We start from the raw sequence: 27934 nt of genomic DNA on the forward strand, positions 1-27934 counted from the left end.
TTGTTTACACAAATAGGAAAGGAGCAATGCTGGAGACCTGATGCTGATTCTCCTCACCTGATTAATATGGCTATTCACACAACTTTAGATCAGTATTACTATTCTTAAATAAATTTTTGCCAGAACCTCTGAGGCAACAGCACAAAGTTTCAATCCAACACTGCTCAATACAGAGCTCTTAGAACCTGAAGAGTTCACCTTATTCTCACAAGGCCTGGGATTTTTCCTATTAACTACGGGCACCCACTCTGAGCTAATTATCAAAGTTGATTCAAAATCAGTGAAGAGATAGGGACTTCCAGGAGGTCACTTACGCTGCTGTGAGGATTAAGAGACACATGGATGAAGGCCTGCTGTTAGCATAGCTGTTAACAGATGTTCCTGGCTTCTTCTCGTCCTTACTGTCACCTTGCAGGTCTTGGTAAATCATACAGGCATTTGAGTACCTGAGTTAAGACATGAAGCCCCACTACGTGTCTCCATCAGTAATGGGTGCCTAGCACAGATTGCAACGACAGTGGAAGTATATAATGATATTGCCCCAGAATATTCACCAGACTTCAATGATTTATGGCTCATGAACCTTCTGAGCCAAAGATGGCACTATTCTGTACTGAATAGATTGCCATGATTTTTTCTGCCATGAATTTATTCAGTCACCTTTTGAATTCATATCATCTTTTTCTAATTACAGTGTCCTGCAGCACAGCCTTATCATCACATTATTTGGAGAAATTCCCACTTTTTTTTTTTTTCAAATCAGACTTCTACAAGTTTCTTCCACAAATTTTTTCTTTGACCATTTCTTATGCCCTTTTGGTACTTCTTTTTCAGTTCTGTTACTATCTTTTTTTATCTATCAAATTATGAGAGGGTGAAGGAATGAGAAACTATACGGTGTATTCAAGATGAGGGCACATCATGGATTTGTACTGAGGCGTAATGATGTCTGTTTTATTCCTAAGGCGCGTGAAAAAATCCCTAGATTTGATTTTCTGGTTTGACTACTGCTCTGAGTATGTAAAAATGGTTGTGATAACTTTGGAATCTCATTTTGGCAATAGCAGTTCAAAGTTCATCACTGAATATATAAATACAAGATTGTTTTTCCCTTGTACATCACTTTATATTACATGGAATTTCATCTGTCAGTTCATCATCCAGTAATTTAGTACCGTGAGATCCTTCTGTAACTCTTTGTAGCTGTCCTCATCAGCAAATTGTCAAATCATCCCCTTTTCAGGTCTTTACTGAATATATTGGACAGGATCAACCCTAACATGAGCCCTACCCAGAGCAAATAATGCAAAGCCTTTGATTAACTGTAAGGGGTGACCATAAACGTAGACTTATATTTGCAGAAATCTATCATCAAATTTCCACACCAATAAAAGGCCTTGAAGTAAGCACATTTCCATTCTCACAGTGTTAGTACTGCCTTGGAAATCCCCTGGATATCCTTTAAAATGATAGATTTAACTCTAGTCACAAAAATATAACTGTAAAACAGGTAAAAAATTGTTCACATTGACCCAAGAGAGAAATTTCTTTAGCCGTGAAAGTTAGAGCACTGTATGGATGTGTTCTGAAAAGATTCAAATTTTGTATTTCTGGTGTTCCTGTATAGTAGATCGTCCATAGCTGATTCTATGGTAATTGCTGATACGCTGCTCAGAGTCACCAGGCTTTTTCCTGGTTAAACATTTATGATTCAACGATGTTTAGTCAGCTTCACCTATATCCTCATCCAGTTTTACAATGCTGCACCCTTCACAGTCAAATTGGATTTGAAAATGATCCTTGCTATAAGGGACAAAACCTGCATTAAAAGTTATTAGCTCTAATTCTCCTAATAAAATTTAATATGGAAAGAGGAAAGATTTCCAATCTGACTCTTAAATTCAAGTGAGCAAGAATCTTTCTGGCACGTGGCCCTTGCTTTTTAACAAGTCACCATTTTCAGTGATTTCAGAAGTCATTCAAGCATGAAAAGCAGACAAATTTAAATTCCTGCTCCATTTGATGTTATGTGATGTTATTTTTCACTGTACCTCAGCCAGTATTCTTCTAACTTCAGTTAAAATATACTTGGCTCACATTTCTCTTACAGAAATGACTCACTATACAGTAAGCATGAAAGAAGTTGGATAGTTGTTTAAAGGGCAGAAGCCACAAAGTATTGCAGTCAAGATATTAGGGGAATTCTGAAAAGCTTCCAATATATAAGGGAGCCTTAGCTCAGGAATAATTGTCACAAAGTTAGTTGATGAATGAATAAATGAATGAGGAATGTAAGATTCCCTTTAACTGGCTGAATGAAGATCAGTGTCCAGAACCAAAATGAAGAAGGCTCAACATCTGTCCTGCCACAGTCTTATCAAGAAGACAGGGAGACAGAGAGCTTGGACCAGTCAGCTAGTTTTTATCCATGTGTTAACCCCAAATATGTTGGCATTTGGAGTACAAAGAAAAATTACAACATAATTTAACCTAACAACTCACTGATTGAAAATAAAACATGGAAATGAAGCTCTGAGGATTATATGATGGTAACAGAGATGCTCTTCAACAACTGATTGAGACCACTCAAACAGATCATCCATGTTTAGAGCAAGGCAAAACTGTACACTCAAACTCATTTAAATATGTTCTCAATTATACTGTTTTCTGTAAATAATGCCTTATTTCAGATATGTGATACATCACCCACCAAATGTAAGGCATTTCTTGATTTCTTGTGATTTCTTGACACACGCAATGTTTCCAAATATTTAGCTTCTGCTTTGAATTTAAATAAGATTAAAATGCTTTCTACTGTAAGGCTTAATATAAACTAATTCCATAGACATTCTTTCAACTGCAAAATCTCTTTTTGCAGATCTAGACAAATCTCAAAGTGCCTAATCATTTCATCTGTCCTATAGTGGTTAGCTTCTCATGTAACTGCAATGAAAAAAAAAATATTGCAAATTAGAGAAAAGTAGCTGGCTCCACTACAAGGTACATGGTAAGAAGTAGCATATACCTGAAATATTAGTTGCAATACACTACTGGAATAATCTGTCCCACCTAGGATTTCCCACTGAAAAAGTAATTTATATGAATAGTTACTTTCCAAATTGTGGTCTATGGATAATGGGTAGTTCATGAGTAGTAAGTGATGCACACCTGGCCTGTGAAACCATGTTGAGTAGCAGAATAGCTCATGATGGTCTGTAGAGCTTCTCACAGACCCATGAGTGTTATAACTGCAGTTCTGCACCACTGTGTCTTCATGTTTTAAAAGATTATTATGTTTTATCCAAGCAACGGAAGGCTTGCTAACATAAACACATAAAAGGCTATTGAAAATGAGCAGGGAATGAACTCTTCTGGTGTGGTCAGAGAAAAAGAAAAAAAATAGGGAAATTAAGGCTTAACATTAAAGAAAACTTTTTCTTGGTAAGGATAATACTGGGACAAGCTGCCTTGAGAGACTGCAGACTTTCCACAACTGAAGTTTTTCTTCACAGGACTGGACAACATCTGTCAGGAATGATATAGATTTAGCTGATCCTGACACTAAGGAATAAAAGGAGACCAGGAAAGTTCTCATAACACCTTACAGCACTGTCCATTTCTTTAGACAGTTTAAAAAAAATAAATATCAATTGCCCACCAACTGCTCAGTTTTTCTTTCAAAAAGTCTCCTTCCCTTTTCTATGGATGAGGATCCATAGACAACATGGATGTCTATGGTCTACTGAAAGGTATCCCCTGTCCTTGGGGGTCTGGAACTAGATAATCTTTAAGGTCCTTCCAACCCAAACCATTCTATGACTCTATGATTCTATGATTCTTGGTTCTTTGTCATTTTTGTGGTGCTGAGAATAGATAGAATTCAGCAAAATAAATAAATCTGTTGCATTTCAGAAGGATCCAGCATTTATTTGCTTCTGACCTTTGCCTAGACTCCAAAGCCCATTAGTGCTAAATCAACCACACTAATTTAATAACTAGCAGCATTACTTCTTGCCAAATAACGTTCTCTGAATCTTTTTTTTTCTGCTTCTCTTGGAAGAAAGCACCGAAAATAAGTAGAAGTTGTTAGAAGCATTCGCTACCCCTATCAAATGCAGAGAGATTATTTGAAAGAAGGAATATGCCTATCTACAGAGGGAAGATAACCTCCCATGGATATCCTGAGCATTTGCCTACCCCAGAAGAGAGCTTTCACAAGAACGGCATGCACACCTTCCAGCCTTCATCCCCATCTCCAACTGCAGAACTGCAGGCAAAGCAGCCAGCATCAGGCTTCTTTCCATGGTGAGTTAACTGAGGAGGAAAGGGCTTATTGGAGTTCACTTTCTGAACTCACATTTATGAGGGAAGAGTTTCCAAGCAACTCCTTGCAAGCAGCCAGGCTCTGACAGCAATTACATTACGAGTTTTGACTGAGGAAACAATAAGGAAGATTTCTGATGTGCCACAAATTTGAAACACCGAGATAAAACACACGGGCTGAGAGGACTGAAGGGGAAACAGATGTAACCAAGAAGCAGTTTACAGTAGTTTCCCTCATATGTGATAAATGTACATATGCACATGCACACACACAATATATACATATAAATGTATTTAGGCATATATACATGTTCAGATATGTGTATCTATTCACTAATATTTATATATACACATCTACTATATATGTGTATGTGTATGTAAAAATATATATGTGTAGCTCATGATTCTTGTAGAGTTATTTTCCATTAATGTTTCTTCCAGAAAGTAATTACTTTGCATTATATGATACTGGTGGTTTTTGATTGGTCTATGCAGACTGATAAAGCAGGGTGTGCTCTCCTTCACCTTGGGCATCCGTGTAAGTGTAGACATAGTTCTAGACATTATTCATCATAGATGTGAGTTGCAGTCAAAAATGATTGATGATGGCACCAGCATGGAGGCTTAAATACACAGTCTCACTCTATCTTTTCCACACATTATCAAAGAGGAGGAGATAGAGATGGAAGTTGTGTAGGGGCCTATCAGAACAAGCGGATCATAGCTACAGCCTTCAGCCCTCTGGAGATTCTCGGAAGAGGTGGGGCCCATAGGAAGCCCTGGCCTTGTTTCCATGAATCACAGCAACCGAAGATTGCTTCCGTTTGACCATGATACAGCTGAGTCTCAGCTCCAGCTCTGAAACTGTTGCAGGAAAAAAAATTAATTTCCTTGAACCGTGTGTCTGCTTGGACACTTCACGGAGCCTGGGGCTTTCAGAGTAATTTTATAGAATTTGTGACCTTCTAGCATGGACCAGAACCCTGCTGGGATGGATACTGATTTCTCTGTACACTATTATGTAGCATAATGCCAAGATGAGAACTTCAAAATGTATGAAAGCATGTTTTGTTGTGTGGATGTAAGTTTTCAGTTGTTTGAACTTACGCTGTCAGTTTTAAAGTACAGACTGATTTGTGGTCTGAACGCTTACAAGGAAATACACTTACAAGTGAATACGTTAAGGAGGTACTAGCACAATTTACTAGCATATTTGATTTATAACTTATTTCACATGCTGCTTATTTACAATTATATAAAATTAATATAAAATACATAAATTACAAAGCTATTCCCATATATTGCATTCTAGGCTTCCTGGAGTGCATTCATAACCTGCTATCCAGATGTATGCTACCATGATGTCATAGACAGGTTGTGACTTTTATAAGGCAGATACATTACCAAGGAGGGCTAAATACAGACATTTGTAACAAACAAATAAAAGAAAGGGAATTGGAGAGTCAAGAGCTCAAAGTTCCCTGCAGCTAGGTGCACTTTAGGACCTAGTATCATGGTAAAAATATTCCATGCAGTAAACATGAGTTTGACCCATGACAGTTGCAGGACTGTCAGTTCCAGACCAAGGACAAAAGGGAACCCTTTGCCTTTCCAGAAAGTGAAAACAGTCTGGCTGTACTGACCAACTAATTTTTGTCTGTTTCCATGGTTACAAGAAGATAACATATATGCACTCGATCGGATCATTTTTGGCAGGAGGGAAAATTGCCGTAGCAGTTTCCCTTCACCTCCACAGACCAGAGGAATTAGGAAGGAAAATCCAGGCTCTACAAGAGGCCCATCTCCCCTCACACAGCAGTGTGTTGAGAGGAGAGGACGTGCGTCCAGAGCACACTTATCACAAGCACGGTTGTGTTTCATGAAGAGAGTATGTGTACAGAAGCTTGTAACCGAGGATGAGGAGAAAGCAGCCTGGTGTATCAGCCAAAGCATTTGAAGACACAAAAGCACTGAGGATTCTACATAAGCGAAGACTTGCCCAAGCTGGGAGACTCCCGTTCTTATGGGAAGGGGAAGGGTAACAAGGCTAATGCTGAGTAAACAAGAGAGCTGCTTTTGCCTATTGTTTGCATGGGAAACCAAATTAGGTCGCTACGCATGTCAAAAGGGCAGCACTTCATATACTTACCTCAGAAGGTCAGGCTGATGATTTAGCCCACACCCTTATCTCCCCACTTTCCCCTATTTATCATTATTGACGTTGTCTCTGTGTGTTTCCATGGAAATTCCATGACTGTATTCAAAAGAGCCACACAAGATCTAAAAAGAGGCGTCAGGCATGCAGGGACAGCCCCTTCCAGATCTCCTTAGTTTGGGTCTTCTGTCTGCTGACGCTGAAGAGCGCCCCCTTCTGGGCCCCATGAGGATTCCCATCCTCTTGAGCGATTCCCATCCTCTGGGGCATCTGCCACATTTTCCTAGCGGTGAGGGAAGGATTCTGTAAAAAAAAGAAAAAAGAAAAAGAAAACACCTGAAAGCCCTTGTCTTGTGAAAAAAAACCAACCCAGGTATAAATAGATAATTTCTGAATTTACTCCTCAGTTAAAATATGTGCTGGAATAATCCAAAATTAATTTGGAGAGAATGGGGTGTTTTGTGAAAACGGGGTGGGGAAGGAAGTTCAGGTTATTTGAAATATTTTTTTAAATCATATGTCAGAGGAGATTCAGACACCATTCTCCAACTGGGAGAGAGCTTCTGTTTTCCTGCTTGGAACCAACAAACCACCAGATAGGGCAGTTGCCCAGAAAGTCACCTCACACTTTGGCTTCTTCAGGTCTACGTAGTGGCCAGTACCTCATTCCTGGGCCCTAATAGAATTTTGGACTATGGTTTTCCTGCAAACTAGACTCCAGAAGCATTCCAATTTAGGAAATGGTGACTACTTCAAACCCTGACTGCCCCACAAGCTTAAAAGAACTGGGTTGATTCTTTTTCTCCAGATGTTGTTTCATAGCATTAATCAGATTGGGTGAATTCTCAAGCCTTTTGGACTCCAGAGCTGTGTGTCTTTAATACATGAAAGACTTGCCAGAAGTAAAAAAAAAAAAAAATAATAATGAAAAAAAAATATTAAGAATCAAGCACTTCAGCCCAACAGAAGTACATTAATGTACAACAACCTAAATTCTGTCCTTTTCTTAATGGTTTTTGATTTGGTATTATTAATTCCTAAATTGAGAAGAGTTTTCATGAAATTTCCCATAGAAAAAGACTAAGGAAATCTCCTGAAAAATCATTGTGTAGAATCATACCGACACTTCCACAAAACATCAACTGTGTTGGCACAACTGGATCCATGGGCCAGCTCTTCCTTCTTCTTTTTACCTGCAGGGAATTCTCATGAAGGTCATACCTCCATTTTTGCTTTCAGAAGTACAGCACTAAACATTTTACAACACTTTGTGGCTTGCTAGCCAAATTTATCTGATTTTCAGGGAAGAAAAAAAAAAAAGAAAGACAGAGTAAGATTTTGTAGAAACAAGTCTGGCTGAAGTTTCTTTAACTTCACATTGGTGTGAATTATTGCTTCCTGTTACCCAGAATAATCTTTTACTGTATTTCTTCAGTCTGGCCTTCGTTAGGAATAATGCTGCCAAAAGATACAGCCCAAGTTCTATCACAGTCTCAAGGCATGAAACAAGAATGGAAAATGTTAGAAGGGCAGAATTAAACCAAGAAATGTTTATGGTGGTTTTATTTATTTCTCTTGTTCAGTCTCAGTCTCCTTTTATGTGTTTAGGTATACATCCACATAGATATATGCATAGCTATGTCTACCTACATGCATAGGCACACATACACCATTTTGCCCCCTGTATATGTCTGTACTTCGTGTTGTGTGCCTGATAAAGCAACCAAAGAAGAAATGCGTAGCAACAATACCTGATTGCCTATTCCCTGCTCTGGATAGTTAAATCACAAACCCTGTATTTTTGAACAAACTAAAATAGGAACAGCAAAAATCTGCCGACAGGACAATTAAGAAAGTTTTAACCCTTAATAGTTCACAACCTCTTTCTCAGCTGAGTGGTGGTCTGCTGTGGGTTCCCATATCCCCTTCCCTCACCCCTCTGCCCCATCACATGGTGGAGAGGAGTGCGCTTCCAGGAAAACAAAACAGGACCAGAAGGCTGATCCTGAGTGCTGCTTATCCAGGCAGCACCAAGATTATCATTCCAACGAGTCTCGCTTTGCTGCCAGCATTCAAGGCAGCACACGAGGGAGCAGAGTGGCATTGACAGAGCTGGGGGCCAATGTAAGAACGGAGGATGCTCTGACAAAGCAGTGAGAAAAATCTTGCGAAGTGTGAGAGGGTGAAAAGAGACAAACACAAGACACTGTATATGCCTGATTTTTCTCCAGAGCCTAACTAACAGCTCCTCTCCCACACCCCTGCCACTAAATTCTAGGTAGTTATTTATGTAGGCAGAACTTTAACACTTCTCTCTTTCCTATTTGTTATAGATGCATTAAAATACTGAGTACAATACATGCAAGAATTTTCAGTTGAGCTGGCTTAAACCATACTTTCATTCTTCCCCAATTCTTCCAATTCTTTTTGCATAAGTAATCATCAGTGCATATGATGACATTAGAGCTATGGCATTATGTTCCAACTGCAAAGTTAAAATGCACCCTTTGAATCTTAAAAAGAATTATGCTATTTGTTTTTCAAATCATGGTCCATTTGTATTTTCTGTGCCAGTCCTCACACATTACTTTTAAGGCCTAATAGGAAGGGAGCAGATATAAACACAATGAGACTGATTTCTTGAATCGTTGCCCAAGTCATCAGTGATTTCAGCTGCGTTCTTCCAGAACTGGCACTTTATTCAAGTAGTCTCTAGAGAGGTATCTGACCGCACACTCTCAGCTGATACAAGGGGTTTAGGTACTACTGTAGGAAGGAAGATTCCTCTTCCAGCTCCCGAAGATGGGAATAACAAATGCACCCTTTTAGAAGCTGAGCATGAGTAACAGGCACAGATATAAAAAAAGTATGTCTACTGGTGAAGCATGAAAAAGGTTTTATTTGCAACTTATAGATTTTCTTTTCTTACTTTTTTTTTCCCCTACAACATTTTTCTAATCAAGAGCTACAGCAAATATTTTAGTTTTTCTAAAACTGTACCATTATAACAGAGAGTTTCTCTGGAAAGGGGCATTGTGGTTTGGCGCCACTGGCTGTCCCTTGAACAACTCAATGGGCCCTTGAGTTTGTTTGAGGCACTTGGTCATTGCTGCAGTACAAACAGAAGTCACTTATGAGTGAAAGTGAGCATCTGTCTGAAGTAGTGTCCCCACCCCTGGCTGTCCTCTAAGGTCACATACGTAGGAGAACATCTGCACATTGTGAGTGAAAGAAGCAGTCCAAGATGATGTTTAAAAACCCAGCAATTCATAAAATTCACACCGAATTTAGCTGTTTGTCATGGATGGCAACAGTTGCTCTATCTACACTTCTATATACCTCCCATCCCCAAGAGCAATCTCTGCATATCAAGCCAATACTGACTATGTCCACACTGCACAGTATCTGACTGCACATCGGCTTTGGACACCAAGTCACAATGGAGTGGGAGAAGAAGAATCATCTCAAAGTGTCTAAAAGTGGGACAGTAAGGTGAGGGTACCCTCATGGGAGCTCAGAGGAGTAAATCAGGATACAAAACCGGTGCAGGGGGAGTGCTGGAGGTTTGCACAGTGCAAAGGGATCCCAGGTGTGACCTCCAGAGTCTGTTGAAAATAAGCACCAGGAGAAACTCTCCCCAGAAGCAAATCTATGTTTTGTTTTGGAGAAGACTGACCAACCGGAAAAGGAAGCTTGGGAATGAACTAACATTTAGGCAGGGGACCAGGTGTAAACCAGGCAGAGAAGTTATCTGATAGTGTAAACACGTCCTCTACATCTGCTTCCCAGCAGCAGCAAAGCAAAACAGATTCAAAACAGACTAGAAATTCTTAGATGTGAGTCCAGTCTGATATCCGAACTCACCATTTTCAAGCAGCTTATATACGTCATTGATCACGTATCACACAAACAACCTGCAAACTCTGGTACGTTTAAGAGATGGGCCTTCGTAACATAGCGCTCCCCTGGTTGTGTGCGGCCGTTCCCCAGCTGTCTGCTCGCAGGAGTATTTTGCTGGTATTACCTTACACAGGGTGTATGCTCAGGACAAGTTAAACCAATGCAAACACTGTTATTAGGCAACTGTGGAAGGAAAAACAAACATGTTCAAAATTTCTGTTTATTCATATCTTTAAAACTGTGTCATTTAAAAACTGTTCAACATGCCAGGCACCTACCAGTATATACAGATTTACGTATTTATGAATAAAGAGGTATCTCAGCTAGGCTTCGTGAAATCAAAACACATCACAGCAAACTAATGAAATTCAGGTAAACAATCCACAAAATCTTCATTTGCCAGATTTGCTGTATCTGAAATATTCAATTTTCCATGCTTCAGGTGTGGATCCCACGCACATGAATAAAATTTGAACAAGACTGAATAATTAATGTATCTTTTCTGATCTCCCTAATCTTACAAAATGGAACATTTTCTGGGAATAACATGTCTTTGTGCTGACACAAAGGGGGTGAAATTTAAAGTTTCCAGATCACAGGATTCTTCAGAGGTCTCCATTCAGCACTTCTCATTTGGGGGAAATTCCCGGCCATCCTGAATTGATTTCAGAGTTGAATTACAAGTAGCACAAATATTTTCAACAGAAAATGGCTGCTCCTATGCTTGTGAGGTGCTCTTCACACAGACACAAAGCAGAAACAAGCTAGCTGTTGGATCACTGAGAGTTGCCTCAGTTTGAAGAACATCCCTGGGCAGCCTGTGGATGCTCTACCACCCTTGACAGCATTTTTCTTAAGAGCCCCAAATGAGGGCCAAAGGACAACCTAATGAAGAGATCTTTCTTGAGATCCCAGTGAGAGCCAAGGTATATACCTACCGCATTCAGTTGTTCAGAGTCCCCTTGGAAAAGGGCTGATGGCAACTCACACAGACCCAGCACTCTCAAACTGCTGAATACTGCACCAGAGCTGCAGCAGCTGCAGGTTGGTAAGGGTTGCCTCTGGCTTCCTCATACTTCCAGCTCTTAAGCAGATCCCAGAAGTCACCAGAAAATAGTAGAAAGACCAATTTCCTAATTTAACATAACAATCCTGGATTTTGGCACACAAACAACTCCTTGGTAACACGCGCTGTCTGGCACCTCTCAAGGACTTTTAAGACCTTTATAAGCAGTTGATTCCCACTACAGTCCTAGCATAATGACAAACAAATCCTGTATCAATCTTAATAGGGGAAAGTGATGACTAGGGAAGGCAAGTTCCATATTAAACACTCCCCAGTTAGGGACCTTTGGGTTCTCTGGCCCAAAATTAAACCTGACTCTAACCCTAAACCCAGCTGAGCCCTGACAACAAACTGAGTGTGCTAGTCCCCTAAGTGCATTAGGCATCATCTGTGTTAACCTGCCAGGATCCAGCAAAGTCAGGGCAGAGCTGGTACTGGGAATGGAGGGGTTACAGCCTCTGCCTCTGAAACACTGCACTGCAAAAGATCCCAGCTTGCAAAGACACTCTGGGTCAGGGTGAAAGAAGCAAAAGCCGAGCAACAAAACTGGCACTGACAGTGAAAACCTTTCTCCTTATTAACATTGTAACTTTTTTAGCTATGCACGAAAACATGTGGGTATCACCAAGATGTGTTACAGTTTTACATGCCCAGTATTTCCTGTCTGGGATACTACAGTTTGCAAGTCCTTTGTCAAAATCCTGTAAAACAGGAAAAACCCCTTCTGTCCTCTCAAGAGGATGCACGATAGAAGTTGAAGTGGTCAGCGGTGTTACCAAAGTGAGCGGGGGCAGCAATGAATGGAAACATGTAGCTGGTATCTCTAAGCTGGCATAAACAAAGCTAGAGACAGGGGTCTAGGTGACACTGAGGCGGGGGATGGCTGGCGACCCGTCAGGCTGCCTCTGCCCCGTGTCACCAGGGGCCAGCTCAGGCCGGAACCGAGCGGTGACTCGAGATAACGCTATCCCATAAAGGCAAAACCTGCGCCGGGGCTGAAAGCACACAACAAAGGTCATGGAAACTCTTAACTCATTTGTGCAAGAGGGGGTTTCAATGCTTTTGACACTTTCCCAAAGCAAAGGGATTGTACTTTTTTTTCATACAGTCAGCCCTTTACCCATATATGAATTACCTAAAAACCTTCCGATCTCAGAAATTAAAAAGGGTTGCTCTTACTCAGGTAGCCATAGCCTGATGCCCAGATCATCTGAACACAGAAAAACAAGCATAGCTACAGCTATGTTGTGTTTGATCCTCTGTGAATAGAAAGCAGAAGCACAATCACATAAACAAAAGGCAGGTCTGTGCAGACAAGGCTGTTATCTGTGGGCTGGGCACAGTGGCAAAACTGAGCAAAAGCACATCAAAAAAGAGCTACTGACTGATCAGTGCTGTTAGCAGTACAAAATGATAAACTTACCAAGTGGAAATCTGCTGAGAACAAGCCCTTGAACTGCTTAGATCCCAAGGAGACATACTTTGAAATATTATTAATTGATTGGCGTTGCACTAATATCTAGGGGTCAAGGACCTAACATGCTATGTGCAACTCAAATGTACCAAGTTGGGCCCTTCCCAGAAGGGTATTGAGTGTAATCCCCCTGCAGATGGGATGATTCCATTCTCAGTAAGCATTTTGTAATATATTCTAATTTTCTGTGATGTGAGATGAGGATTGTGAAGGATGCCGTGAAACCATGGACCAACTCGGAGACTCTGTCCTATATGCTGCAAACCTGCTGTGAATCTTTATGAGTTGGCTCATGACCATATGGCTTGGCCTGCTGGGGAGTCTAAATGACATCTTCTTCACTTGTCAGCACACAGAACTATTGTAAATGCCCATTGCAAAGGAAAATCAAGGAACCAATCTCTCAAAGCTTAGCTCCCCAAGAGAGGAAACTCAGATTCATTTGGTGCAGCTCAGTAGGACACAATGATGAATCACTCAAAGGACAAAGAGAAGTAAGAAATGACATGGATCCAAGAGCTGGCAAACACTTGGTTGTCCATGGCAGCTTGTTTGGAGAGAACTGGGTGATTACCTGGGTAGCCAACTGTGCTTGTCGCATGTTCTTTTGATCCATGTTTTCTCTGAAATGTTCTTGTTCTGAGTTAATTGTTGTCAGTCTTAAGATGAATTGGTTAGCCCCCAGTTAATCCTGGAGAAGAGAACTACAGCTGTTAAGATGAATTTAAGCCTTCTGCAGCAATTGCAATTGGTCAAAGGAAAAAGCCTAAGAAACAGATCTGGAGGAAGAAAACTGTATGAACCTGCAGGGAAGAGCTGGCAGCCAAAAACCCAAGACTCCTCTGAGGCCCTTGAGGAGTCTACAAAGCAGCTAGAGTTACAGCTAAGCTGGAGACTGTGGCAAGGACCCTGTGTAAACTGGATAAATAAAGTGTTTCACTTCTGCAGAGATTTACTTGCAGAAAAGCTCAAAGGGACAAAGAAAGTCTGTGGATACAGCACAGCCACCCCAAAATCTGATTGCAATCCTACAATTTCTGTTTTGCCTAAAGCTATACAATACCATAGCATCAACTAAATCATTATTTTCTCCCAAATTTTGTTCCTGACAGATTTATAAATAAGCTGAATAAATTCACTTTGGTTTGAAATTAATGGGTGTATTCTCAGCATGCAGCCAACTTTCTTTCACAGAATGGATACCAAAAAAAACACACAAGAAAAAAAGAGTGATGGAGCCACACTTTACCCAGGGAATAAATAAATGTGACATGACAGTGCCCTTTTCAGAAGTGTAAGTTTTTGCTGTTTCATTAACTGAAAACAGCTTTGTTATAGTCCGAAAAATATATTTTTGCTTAACTGCCCACATCTATAAACATTCACAAAATAAGCAAGGTGGGGAGGGGGGGGAAGATGACCAAGTTATTGTGGTTATGAAAGAGCTCTGTCACTGGCACTATAGAAACTAAAATACTGTTTGCATAAAGTTGGACTCTGTCTGCTCTAATCCTTGGAGTCCTGTTGATATCACTGTGTTAGAGAGCATCATTTTATAGGTCTTGTAGACTGTTATGCCAGGTACAGAGTAAAATCTTGGCTCTGTTGAAATGAATATGAAAGGTTTCATTGCTTTCATCAGAAAACAGATTTTAACCTATTACCTTCTTAGGTTTATACTTGACCTTACGCATCAGGCAAGTAATGAAGTAAACAGTAAATATTACTCTGGTGTGACAAGCCAGCTGAACAGAGCAGGTCCTTATAGAGAAGGTAAACTCTGTGGTTTTAATATGACAACACCAGTTTCTGTGTATAGACTGTACACTCAGGAAAGTGTATTTATACTTGAGTATGATAAATCTTTCTTTCTTAAAGACCAGACTGGAAAATGAGGGATCATGTCTACTTTTTATACAGCCCATGCAAGAAAAGGAAGTAAGATTCAGGACAAATACAGAAACTGCACAGAAACCTCTATCCTCCAAATGTCCAGGTCCAGGTAGTTTGGCATGCAACAAGTACTGTAAAGTCCATGCTTTAAGAGAAATAAGGATCTATCCTGTACAATACTTTGATAACAGCTCAAGGGAACCTGCTCAATACACACCTTGAAGGGGAATTTTCTCATTGGCCAGGGGAAAAATTAGGTTTCCCCTCCTTACTGTTCCACCACATTGTGGAGCACGTTGCATTTCATATTGTGTGTTCTCAATGTCCAGCTTCATGGCTCTGCTTTCTACACTGAAGCACCACAGAAACGCTCAGGTTGGAAGGCACCTGTGAACATCACCCAGTCCAACCCATCTGCTCAAAGCGGGGTCCCCTTCCAAGGGAAAGAGGTGAGGCCAACTGGTCTATAGTTCTCCAGATCCTCTATTTTTATAGATTATTCCAATACACTTGATAGGTAATAATTTTGCAGTCACATATGCGTATAACTAAATAAGATGTACTGGTTTCAGCTGGCATAGAGTTAATTATTTTTCAGTTGTTGCTAAGCAGTCACGGACTTTTTCAGCTTCCCATAGAAGCTGAGAGGGAACATAGACAACACAACTGACCCAAGCTGGTTAAAGGAATATTCCATACCATAGATATCATGCTCAGTATATAAGTGGGGGCAAGCCAGGTGGCAGGGATCTGCGATCACTGCTCAGGACAGGCTGGGCAATCAATCATTGGGTGATGAGCAATTGTATTGCATCACTCATTTTGTATATTCTTTTATCATTATTGTTATTATTATAATCTCTTCTATTACTGTTGTATTAAACTACCTTTACCTCAAGCCACAAGGTTTCCTTTTTTCCCAGTTCTCCTCCCGTTATCCCACTGGGGCAGGGGGAGACAGGGAGTGAGCGAGGGGCAACATCATGTTTGGCTGCCTGCTGGGCACAACAGAAGAAAAGATGTCCAATTAATAGAACATATCATCTGCTCTAATTCTGTAGCCTGATGCCAGCCATTATTTTGTGTTTATTAGCTTCCTGTATTTCACAGCAGAAGATCAAGGATAATTACACAAGATTCATTTATATCTTTCATTGGCTTTTCAAAGCATGATTCATTTATATCATTCATTAGCTTCTCCATCATAAAAGAAACGTGACCTTTCCACATTTTAAAATATTTATAAATTAAAAATATTTATATTTACTTACATAAAAATATACAGAGATAACATCCCCACTATATAGTATATAAAAATATTAATTACCAATATACATGTATGCAATTGTATAAATTTTCTCAGAAATTTATGAAAAAGCATTTAAGTACACTTTGAAAAATACTTACCCAGCCTGCAACAGAGTTTATGTATAGCCTTATGTTTTATGCTGCAATCACTTCAAGAAGTTTTACATGTGCAACTGAAACAAAACATTTGCTTAAATAGCCTGCTTAGTAATGATGAAATTCAGAATCGGGGCTTAAAGTTGCATGCTCCTACCTGAACTCCGTCTGGTTGCCTGAACAGCACCCCTCAGCCACAGGTACTTGCACAAATCTTGCCCCTAGGAACAGTCTGGATGGGAATAACGTAACTTGTTCCAGCAAGGATTTCAGGACTGAGATCTTTTTCCCTTAACCAAGTTTTTCTTCCAGACCAAGGCTTATTCACGTAAGGACACTGCAACTGTGCCACCACAACATTGGTTTAACTGAAAACATCTTTTGCTAATGGGGCATGGCATTTCCTTGTTGCACCACATTAACTTCATTTCTTTGAATCAGGTAATTAAGGCCAATCGTCTCTTGAAAATAGCAAATGAATTCCTGACACTGTTGCACTTTTTAAGACTATCATATCCAGCTGTTACATTTCAAAACAAAAAAGAAATTTGCACAAGACTTACCAAAGTGTTTAAACCCTGTTTATATTCTGTGTGCTGAATTCTTTAGGCAAATGGTAGTCTGTACATGGTAGTCAGTACAAATAGATACAGCTAGGAAGTACCAAAGCAGTGACAGATTAGATGGTCTCTCTCTGCCCAAGAATTACAACAGGCTCCTCTTTTGCAGTGAGTATCTTCCAGGCTGAGGGGAGTTACCTGGTAGCACCACCTTCTCAGCTTTAGAACAGTGGAGGATGGGACATACCAGGGATAATTCAGCAGTGGATGTGATGCCAAATGCAGCGAGGACTTTAGAAGAGACAACCTAGAGCCCAAATACCAAATGCCTTGGGAGAAGGCTTTGCTCGTGTCCTGAAAATGGACAGGTTAGAAGTGTTCAGAAAACAAACCTGCAACCAATCCAGTCCAACTTTGGGGGATTATGTCACAGGGTTTTTTCCTCCTTCTCCTTCTAAAATGTTTGAAGGGAGACTGCCTTGGCTCACGTGATTGTTCAGAAGAGCAGCAGTTTATGTCAGGGTGTGCATGTTTGTGCTCGTGTGCTCAGACTAGGGGGAGCAGGGCATGAACAGGGAGTTTGTGCCACCAAAGGACTCAGCTCACACACCATTAGTCAGGGATATTTGTGACCAACCTGTAAAGAAAAAATATATATATGTTTGTTCACACGCACATGTACCAATATTCAGTAGTCATCAACAATAAAGACAATGGAAGAAAAAGGAGACCAAATTTCATTGTTATTTAACAAATGAAACCAAAATTGAATTAATTCTATCTTGAAAGTAACTCAAGGTTGTCTCTGAGAAGTCAGCAAGAAACAACTCAACTTAACTGTGAAACAAAATTAAAAAGCTGTATCTAGTCTCTGCCACACTGTATTGCACAAAACAATTTCAATTTGAGGACTGTCTTTGGAAGAAAACCCCAAAAGGTTCTCCCAATTTGTTCTTTTTTCCTGCCATGCCTTTGGCTTTCATTTTGAAGACTGAAGATGTTTGGCTCCACTCTGAGGACAACTAGAGTAGCTTCAGGGTGCTAATGCAGCTTCTCTGTTGGTATGAGAAAATGAGTAAAAACACTAGATAATAAAGAGTTGGTTTGAGGTAAATGCCAGGGCAAGGGAAAGAGAAACTAGTATAGGAGCAATTACATCATTTTAATTAACTATCACAGCAGTTTAAATATCTGGTTCAGATCTCACTTTCCTTCCCTTTTCTTCTCCATGACCTCAGTTCCTTATCATGTTGGCTTTATCTGCTGGTGCCCATAGTGACACGAAGACTTCCAGAAGACTTTGCAAAACACTAACCTCATTTAGCCGATGCAAATGCCCAGCATTGTTCCAGGGATGGAACAGGCCTGCTGATGCAAAACTGCTCTGTTTATTTCAGGAAACTCATTGTTTCAATAAGCAACTTTCTTGTCTGGCCATTCTGCTCCTTGTTTCAGGATGTCAGTCAGTGTCAAAGAATTGGCAGTGGTGGGAAGATAAAACAGCTTATAGTCTCACTGAGTTAAATTGCAGATCCACACAACTATTAATGGTCCCAGCCAGGCCAAGCAACAAACAGAAAGTAATTAAGAGTAGCTTACCCATGCAGTAGTATTTATAATCTCACACAGTTCTCTCTAAGGCAAAAGTCCCCTTCGTTCCCCACAAGCCACTCATGTCAAAACCCAAGTTGACATGTTCTTTTAGATCATAAAGGGGTCATTAGAAAACACATATTTCTCATAGTCATTCAGAATCCCAGAAGGACACACTGTGTATATAGTCAACCTAAATAAAGAACGAAGTCCCAAAAGGTCCAAGCCAGACCCCAACTGTAGCACTTACAAATAGAATTCCCAAACAACTTCTGATTTTTTTTCCCTTTCACTGGTGTCTAAATGTGAATAGACCCATTTGGCTGTCTCTGACTAAGAAAAAAATTAACTTTTAAAAGATCTGTCTTTGCTGTAAAACCCTTTCTAGCAATGACAAGGACTAGACAGATCATCTTCTTTTGCAAATAGTAGTCTTGTCCTTCTGCACAACCTGTTGGGCATGACCAGAGTGCTCATCTGCACCTCTGGGATTTAGACACGATGTGAAACTGTACGCGCACACGTAACCTTATATTGTTATATTCCATTTCTCTGTATTCATGATGAGGTTCATATTTCTGCATGGTCTAAAGGAAGTCACAGTAAAGAAGGAGCTTGATTTGGATATTGTTCAGAACATACATATATGTATATTGTATAAGATATTTACACACATATCAGTATTATAAAACATATATACATCTATATACATATGTATGTGTATGTACATATGTAGGTATATTTATTTCCAATCCTGAAATCAAAGCTCCTGTGCTACAAAGCTCTTCTATTCTCTGACAGTGACATACTGCTTTTGCCAGCTTATGTTCATCACTTAGGAGTGCAAATACATTCCCCATTTCAACCCAATATATGGTGGTGATAAAGTGCATCAAAGAATAAATTTTGCCACTAGAAGCCATGTCTCCAGCAGGAGGCTTTGCTGGCAGGGTAAGACTTTGCAGCAGTAACCAGCATCGGCTGCAGCCAGCTGCTGAGCAGGAGCCTCTCATGCCGTAGCCTCCACAGCACAACTGGTTGCTTCCTGCCTGCAGCTACAAAGAACTCCAAGGTCTCCTCAAACAGGCTGTTCATTTCAGCAGTGCCAAACGCTAACAACCACCCACTGCGGTTGAAATCGGAGCGATGAAACCTGCATTTTGAAAGATTGTCTTCTCAGAGCAGCAGCAAAAGAAGGAACCTCCTGAGGAGCTTCTGGGAGCTGCTTGGTGTGTTGGCAGTGATTTTTGGGCCATGCTGAGAGCATGGGAAAGAGCAATGGGCATTCTATAGGCTTAAAATATATTTCTAGCTCAGTGAAATAAGAAGTGATATAAAGCAGCTTTGACATTTGTTGGTTCTCCCAAATCTGCAGGAGCTTTTCTTTATATCCGCTGCAACCTCCATCTGGGCTCTCACTTCATGTTCCTGCACTCACAACAAACAGAATATGTTTCTCTCATGAAATATTTTGTTAAAAGGGGATCAATTAGGGTTTTTCCCCTGTGATACCACCTAGCTGTCCCAAGTATAAAGCAAAAATGCTCCATGCTCTATAATGTCCAAATATAACCATCAATAGCAGAAACAGTCAGCTTTGGGGCAAATGACAACTGCATAACTATCCGCATCTTTGGGAAGAGGACAAAATGATCAGGAAAAGGCTCTTTTGGAAACTAGTTCATTTTCAATTTGGGACAAGTGACTTCAATAATTGCACATAAAAGCAATTAGTCAAATGACAAACTGGCCATTTGCTTGCAGAATTACCCGTTGTGTGCAAGTAACCTTTATTCCTTGGTGTACTCCTGGTTTTTAAGATCTCATGTATTAAATGGCCACACAGTCAACTGCCTTTCAGTGCTCAGTTTACTTCAATATGACTTTGGCAGTGATTTTGTCGGCACAATTTCATGCTGAAAAAAAGGATTCTGTTTTTCTTTAGCACATGGTGCACATTTCTTACACCGCAGCTGGGGTAAAGGCTGAGTAAGGAAATGAACCTATAGTTCAAGGAATTCTTCCCATTTCTTATCTTTCACACCACCACATCTGAACAGGTAGTGACTTCCATTGCAGCCTGCAGAGCAACAGGAGTACACAAAGCTCAGCCAGGAATTCATATTCTGTCCAGCATCATGGCAGACTTTATCCCACCAAAGTACATCCTCTGCTTTAGTAGATGGTGATTCTGAGACTTTAATTAGCATGAACATAGAATAAGGTAATCAATTTTAGTAAAAATATTTAATGGAAAGTTGTTAATTGGAACAAACAAGTTAATCCTCTAGCAAAATACAGTCTTATAAAATATTTTCACTTATTAACACTATAAAAATTGCAGGAATATCAATTCATGTACAAATATAGGCTTCTTATAACCAGCCAAAAAAGAATTTAGTGGATTCACCAACAGCCTGAATAGGCTCTATTGTTCAGAGCTAATTTAAACCATCCTGTGCAGTTTCAGTAATTTAAATACCACTGGAGTACAAGCAGAGAAGATCTGCTTACTTGTCTTTGAGTCACATGAAAATCAGGAAACAGTTTAGATTAGGAAGCATGTTTTACAGTTTCCAAAATATCAATATCCATTCCCATGTCTCCAATCAGCAAAAGAAGCATCAAGTGCACACTTTGCCTCAGTCTTTGGATCTGTTCACTCTCTGAAACCATTGCTGGGAACACACTGAGATAGAAATGCAGAAAAAATTCTTCTGTTGTTTATGTAGGCCCCAGTCCGGCAATAAGTGTTTTGTGGGAATCCCCCCGCACTTTCACGGAGCCCTCATGACTACAAGGGTTCCTCGTTTGGGCTCTGGGATGTACTCCACTGAATCTCCTTCAGAGACACACAGACGTCCCTGAATATGATTCTTAAACTTGTGGTTCTTCCACACTGTCAGTAGACACCTGCCTCATATAAAACTGAAGTAATTTTCTGGGGAGACACTGAAATATGTGCTCAGATTTAAGCATAATCTCAAGTGACATCTGAAGTCACAGTAGTTTTCTAGGCTTGAGTTGCAGATGAAATGAGACAAACTCAAGCCTGAGTGATTCCCTTGAGCATTTACTGGGTAATGTTCCTTTTTAAAAAAGCCTTTGTTTTCATTCTCATGACAGAGATTGGAAAGGGGAAAGGACAGAAAGAGGAATTAAATGGCATAGGGCCATCCTTTGAGGGTCAAGAGAGTGGGTGGAAGGATACACTGAATTGAGGAGAAAAGTTTAACTTGCCAGAGAGAAGTTGGGCACTATTATGCTCAAATGAAGTGATAATTCAGCCCTCAATGCCACTATGACTTTTCACTTCCCACAGAAGACTCCTATATTCCTGATGCAATAGATGATTAAAGATGTTATTTTCCATAAAATATATATACAACCTTCCCTAGGAAACTGTTCCTTAGCATCCACTAGAGAAGTCACTGGCAGAAAGCGAGCAGGACAAGCTAGTCCCCTGTATGGAAATTGGGGAAATGAGTAAGTCTTGGAGGAAGGCAGGGTTTGGAGAAGATATAGAAAACCTGTATGGATACGGCACCAAACCCCATCAAGGCTGCAGCACTTCAGTAAATAGAGTTCATCACTGCAACTTAAGTCCTGAGACAGTGCAGAATATAATTAGAGATTCTTGTGCTTAAAACAGGAAAAAAGTGTTTATTATGCTCATACCTAGTAAAAGGTTGTAAAAATAAGTTCTGTAGGAGACAGAACACCTAATCCATTTCACTGGAGAGTGCGTAAGCAAGCTGATGTCACCCTAGGAAAAATACGTACAGCCTGCAAAGGCAGGTAAAACAAAATAAACCAAGGAACACAATATTGACAGCAATCAGTAGAGCCATGCACAGACTCCAGGGGAGCAATCCAGACTGAAAGACAGAGTGATACCTACTGAGAATCCAGATACCATGAAGGGCTCTGCCAGAAGAAGAACGAAAGAGTGAGAAAACATTACACAGATTAAGGGGACCAGCTAGATTTCATAGTTGGCCTGTCGTGTATCAAGCAAGACACTAATGACGTGGCAACTGGAAGACCATGGTATCCAGCTATGATACAAACCTTGGGCAGGTGCCAGCCAGTGAATGGCAGGCTAAAGGCTGATGAACTGGAGTCCACTAGGGCTGAGGTCACCAGGACTCAACATCCAGGGAATTCTGAAAGACACAAACTATTGGGAAATGCCTGGATGAGAAAGTGTGAAACAAATCCAGCAACCAACAGGAGCAGCCAACTTTATGGACTTTGGGCACATTTATCAAAAACGCAGGCTCCTTGAGGCAGTTAAAGTAAAGTGAAGAAATGTGGAGAAAGTCATAGACCAAAGAACAGCCATTTGAGAGAGTAAAACTAAAAGGAAAGCATTTTTCATAAAACACCACAGCCTTACAGAACAGCTTAAATGAACACATGGTGCCTCAGAATGTGTAGGATCAGTGGCTATGTAAAATCAGCCTACAGCATCTACTAAGGCATGTCCAACAGAGAAAGGAGGGATGCTCAGAAAGATATTGATAAAAGGATATCAGTTGTGATATTTAGAGTGGATTGATTCCCTCTACTCACTTTTGGGTGAATGGCACAAGTTTATAAAATATCGTATAAAAGCCTTCCACGAGCATCTGCAAGCAAATGCATTTTATGCAGAGTCACCAGCCAGGAGGTGAAAAGAGATCTCTGCCTCTGAGACCTGCTGGTGCTAGATGCTTTAGGGGAACCAATAAGGCTCTTTCTGGGACAAGGCTCTACAGATTTTAACAATTCAAAGTCTGAGCTTGGCCATCTTACAAGAAAATCTACTCTGAGACATTATATTTTACCCTACATAGATGGTGCCAGGATGTATGTGCAAGGCAGGACTTCATTTGAAGGTGGCTTAGCAGTAATCTCACCAAATTTAAGATCTGACATCATCAAAACAGAGGGATGCGCTGCTTGGTAGTCCTGAATACTCAGCTTAAAACAAACCACATGGACACCACATGCATTAGCAAAGAGGTTTTACAGTAAAAGCAAAGATTTTATGGCTTTCTGAAATCTCAGATAGATATTGTGAAGAAAGATCAGAATTGGCATATCCTCTCTGTATGTCAGGAAGCAATATTGCTACAGTGGATTACAGCTCCAGTTCGGAAAAGTGGTCTGCTGGCAGCACACAGGTATCAGCTGTGGCCAGGAAACTGAAAGCAAGTTTTGTAATCTTATTTTGTAACAGCAAGAGGCCACAGAGCGACACAGCAAAATTAAACCCTCTAGTGCCAAATGGGAATTTAAGCACAATAAAGCAATCGCAAAGTAGAGACCATAGTAAAAAATCTGCCTGCAAAGACAAAGCACACACACACACACAAAATGCTGATTTGTATTGTTATGCACTCTCCCAAGGATCTGACAGGGAGATTTCAAAGAGCAACGACCGACAGAACGTAACTAAAGTTAGGATAATGCAAGAGACTCAGGTCTGAGGCCAACACACAGGCTGCGTTTCTAAATCCAGTTTCCTATCACTACAGAGCAATGGTACCGTGCATCATTCAGTGCAGATTCAAAGGACATAAACCTGAACACAACTGCTGAACAACCAGAGAAAGACAGAGCCAGGATCAGATCCAAGAGGGCTGAGAGACAGATGCTGTTGTCAAAGGAAACAAAATCCACCAGAGCACAAGATACATTTTTGTTGGCTAGTCATCTTCCAACAGAACAAAAAGAGAAAAAAGGATGGGATCCAGTTCTACACTAGGAGTAATAACAGAAACAAGATGCGAGAGAGAGTTTCAAAGGCAAAAAACCCACAAGCAACAGTTAAAGGACCAAGTGGAGTAAGTGGCATCCTTATAAGCACCATGTATGTGCACACGTGCTCTCACACCAACAGTTCCCAGCGCACTGCAGGGCCTGGAAATGAGGGAAAAGGGAAGCTGGAGGATGGAATGATAAAATAACAATCACAAAACAATAAACTGAGAAAATTAGAATAGATAACAACTCGTTTTTTGTTTCAAAATAATAAAACTCTGAAAGTCACAGAAATGTCAGAAAAGTTCCAGAATGGGTCATTTTTCTTCATAAAAAGCAAATGTTATGAACAACATATTTTTCATTAAAAACATATGTCTTTTTGATGACTTCTGTTGTTCAAATTCTGCAGAAGCTTCAAGTGAAACCAAACCAGCAGCATTTGTTTGTCACCGATGTTTCCAGAGAATCATTTACAGTATCAAAGCAAAGTAAGTACTGATCCTCCCCTGTTATTCCCATCCTATAGCAACCTAAAAAGCAGGACACAACAGTTTGCATTAGAACTTTGCTGTTAACAAGTCACAGAGCCATTAAAACCTAATGGAGAAAAAAACCTCACAAATCTTCACTAATATGTATTCAAGTCCCCTCCATCCCCACCTACCTCAAATCACACTCTCCTACATGAAGAAAGGAAAACTTTTGGCTTTCTCTCAGTACAGCAAGACCTGCAGTAGCTTTCTTGTAATTAGGAATTGCGCTCCAGGGCCCCTTCATTCTGTCATGGCAGGCTATAGGGAGCACACAAGAAAGCCAAGGATGGCTTCAAAAGACTGCTTTAAACTGCCTTAAAAAATTTGTTGGCACTTAGCCCTAAGGCTTGTGGTGGCTCAGGAGCCTTCAAGACATGCTTCAGGGCTTGCTGTGACCCTAGGAAGCTCCTGCCAGGTCACCTTCTCCAGTGATGACTTCAATACCAAATGAGGAAATGTGACAGGGGTTGTACACTCATGAGTGAAGCTCTTCAAATCACCAGTTTTAAAACCATCAAATTTCTTGCAGTTAGCAAACAAGAGTCATGCACAAAGAAAATTTAGAGGCACAGGAAAGTAAACCGGAATGGGACTTCAAAGGCCATTTAGACAATCCCCTTATTTGGACGCCAAGTCTCCCGTTTGCCAAGACCGTTCCCGACAGATGTTTGTCATGAAATCTGCATCAGAAGATTTCACTGGCTCCCTCAGTAGCACGTTGCAATGCTTAAATCTGCTTATAAAAAAATATTTTCCCAAAATCTCACCTGAATCTTCTTGCTGAAAGGTCAGTTTCTTCCTGTCCAGCTCCCAAATGTTCACAGAATAATTTATCACACTGGCCTCTTCATAATAACTTTATACATATCAGAGAGATGTTATCATGTCAGCAGTAGTCTCTGCTCCTCTAGACTAAACAAACTCTATCATTTAAAACTTCCTTCAAAGGTCATGTTTTTCAAAACTGTTGTCATCCTTGCTCCCTTTCTCTGGACAATCTACAATTTGTCCATAGCTTCATAGAACTGTGGGCCTGGAAATTGGATTTAGAGCTTCAGCTGAGAGATGACTAGTGCCTAGAGGCATGAAAAAAATAACCTCCAGCTGTACTTAGTACTGTACAGTACTAAGTACTGTACAGTACTTAGGGTAATACATGCGGGAATGACATTTACTGATGCTCTGACAGAAAACATTAAAAATAAAAGAAAAAGGAAAAAAAAAAGCATTGATTAAGTAACTATACATCCAAACACCAGTCTGTGTACACACATTGTCTGCATGTGGAAAACAATATTCCCATGTGCAAGGACTTCTGTGTTATAAAGCTGCATTCCTTTCAGTTATACTTAACACAGGCCAAGATTTTTCAGAAGTACATGCCAAAAGCTGGACTTCTAAACCCCTTTTTGGTTGCTGAAGTAATTAACTTTGATCTTTGCACACTATCAAGATTCAGTAGCACCTATCTGTGCAATCTCATAATCTCTGCAGTCTTTGAATTTTAATTTTAAGCACCTTTTTGTTATTAAGAGCTGAAAGCAAAAGCACTACTCTTTGACATTCAGTTTGCCATATCTTAAACTCTACAGCTGCGGTAGACAGAGTCATTTTCTTTTCCAGTTCCCATACAGAAAGCTGGGGAGCAGGTGGTCAGTTCCTGGCATCTCTCAGCACCAGGTCCTGTTACAGTTGACTTTAAAAGAGGGTCAAATTTAAAGATCTCTCAATAAAGAAAAACAAATTTCTTTTAGAAGTCCATCAAAGTTAATGCTTGGGAATTTTGAAAATCAGTCATCGTCTTGGGAGGGACCAGAGTTAAGTTAATGATCGTGGCTAATCTATTTGAGTCAAGGCACTTCCAGTACTCCTGGGTTTAAATAAATGGTGTCCAAGTGGTTGCTGGAATCCCCTTTTATCTGCTGTCTGCAAAGCAATAAATCTTCTGATATACTCATATAACACTCTAGGAAAAGAAGATCTGAGAATTAAGATTCCCTAAAACTTACACAGGGGATTTTTTCAGAGCTGAAAAATTATAGGTTTTCTTCTCTGGTGATGTGACCACAGCCTGCCAGTAAATCTTGCTATTCTGCGTGGAAACACCCAGGTGGCTTGAGCAGCTGGGGAGGAAACATCAGATTGTCTGTCATGCAGCACTTACAGTGACTCTAGCTCGCTGCTGACATGCTGTACTTCTTCTAGGGTTTCCCATCAGAACTGCAATGACTTTTAAAGACGTGAACAGTATCAGCAGACCGCACTCGGTATCCCTTCCTCATCCCCCAGACCCGTATTCTGCATCAGTGACAACAAACCAATGGATATTCAGCTGGGGTAAATGATCAGGGCTCTCACCATGGCCCACTTCACTGGCACCACCAATACAAGCTTATGAAATTTGTTTCGACCCCATGAATACTACAAGTTTGGGAGTAAAAGACTCTGTGGATCCTGAAACTACTCTGAAAAAATAGAGGGTAACAAACTCTTATCAGAAAAACAGAATTTTAATTCAATTCTCCTGGACAATTCTTCAGATTTTGAAGCCCCTTTAAACCTTTATTTGCTTTTGCAACTTCTGTTGCATTGCAACAGCAGTAGATGTGTGAATAGAAGTGTCTGCACATTGCTAACAGAATAGTGCAGAACATTGTGAGCTACGTAGCTGTCACCACAGCCACACCTCAACTCTCACTCTCGCTGACATCTTATTTCCTTAGCTAAACACCCTGAGAAGACTCCTTGGTTATTCTGGAAACCTAACATGAAGGCTTCTGTATTGCAAACTTCAAATCACAAAATCTTAATTGGGATTTGTAAAGTAGTAATTGGTGAGTATGTAAGTCACAGAGGGAGTTCCTCACTTTCACATACCTCTAGCAGGAGGAATTCTCAATAGTTGCCTTTGCTGGAGGAAACTTGGCAGCTGCTAGGGCTGAGATGGCATGTTGGCCTTTTGTGTTCAGTAGCAACAAAAACACTTCCATCAGCCTCATAGACTTCCATGGCACAATCATTTTGAAATAAAAAGTCTCCAACCCACACCAGAGTTCTTGGATATGGTCGTTTACTAGTAACGAGCAGGTCTGACATTGAATACTTATTTGGAAACATTCTGATCTAAATTCTTGTCTTTCTTTACTTGGGTATTTTATTATTGGCAAATGGTTAAAAACTTGTGTCCCAAGAAAGTTCTCCTAGTGTTATTAATTTTCCTTTCCTCTTGTTTGCAAGTGGGACTGTCTTGGAGAAAACAAGTAATTGCAGACAAGACTTCAG

This window comes from Calidris pugnax, unplaced genomic scaffold, assembly GCF_001431845.1.
Source record: "Calidris pugnax isolate Ruff unplaced genomic scaffold, ASM143184v1 scaffold41, whole genome shotgun sequence".
Lineage (NCBI taxonomy): Eukaryota > Metazoa > Chordata > Aves > Charadriiformes > Scolopacidae > Calidris > Calidris pugnax.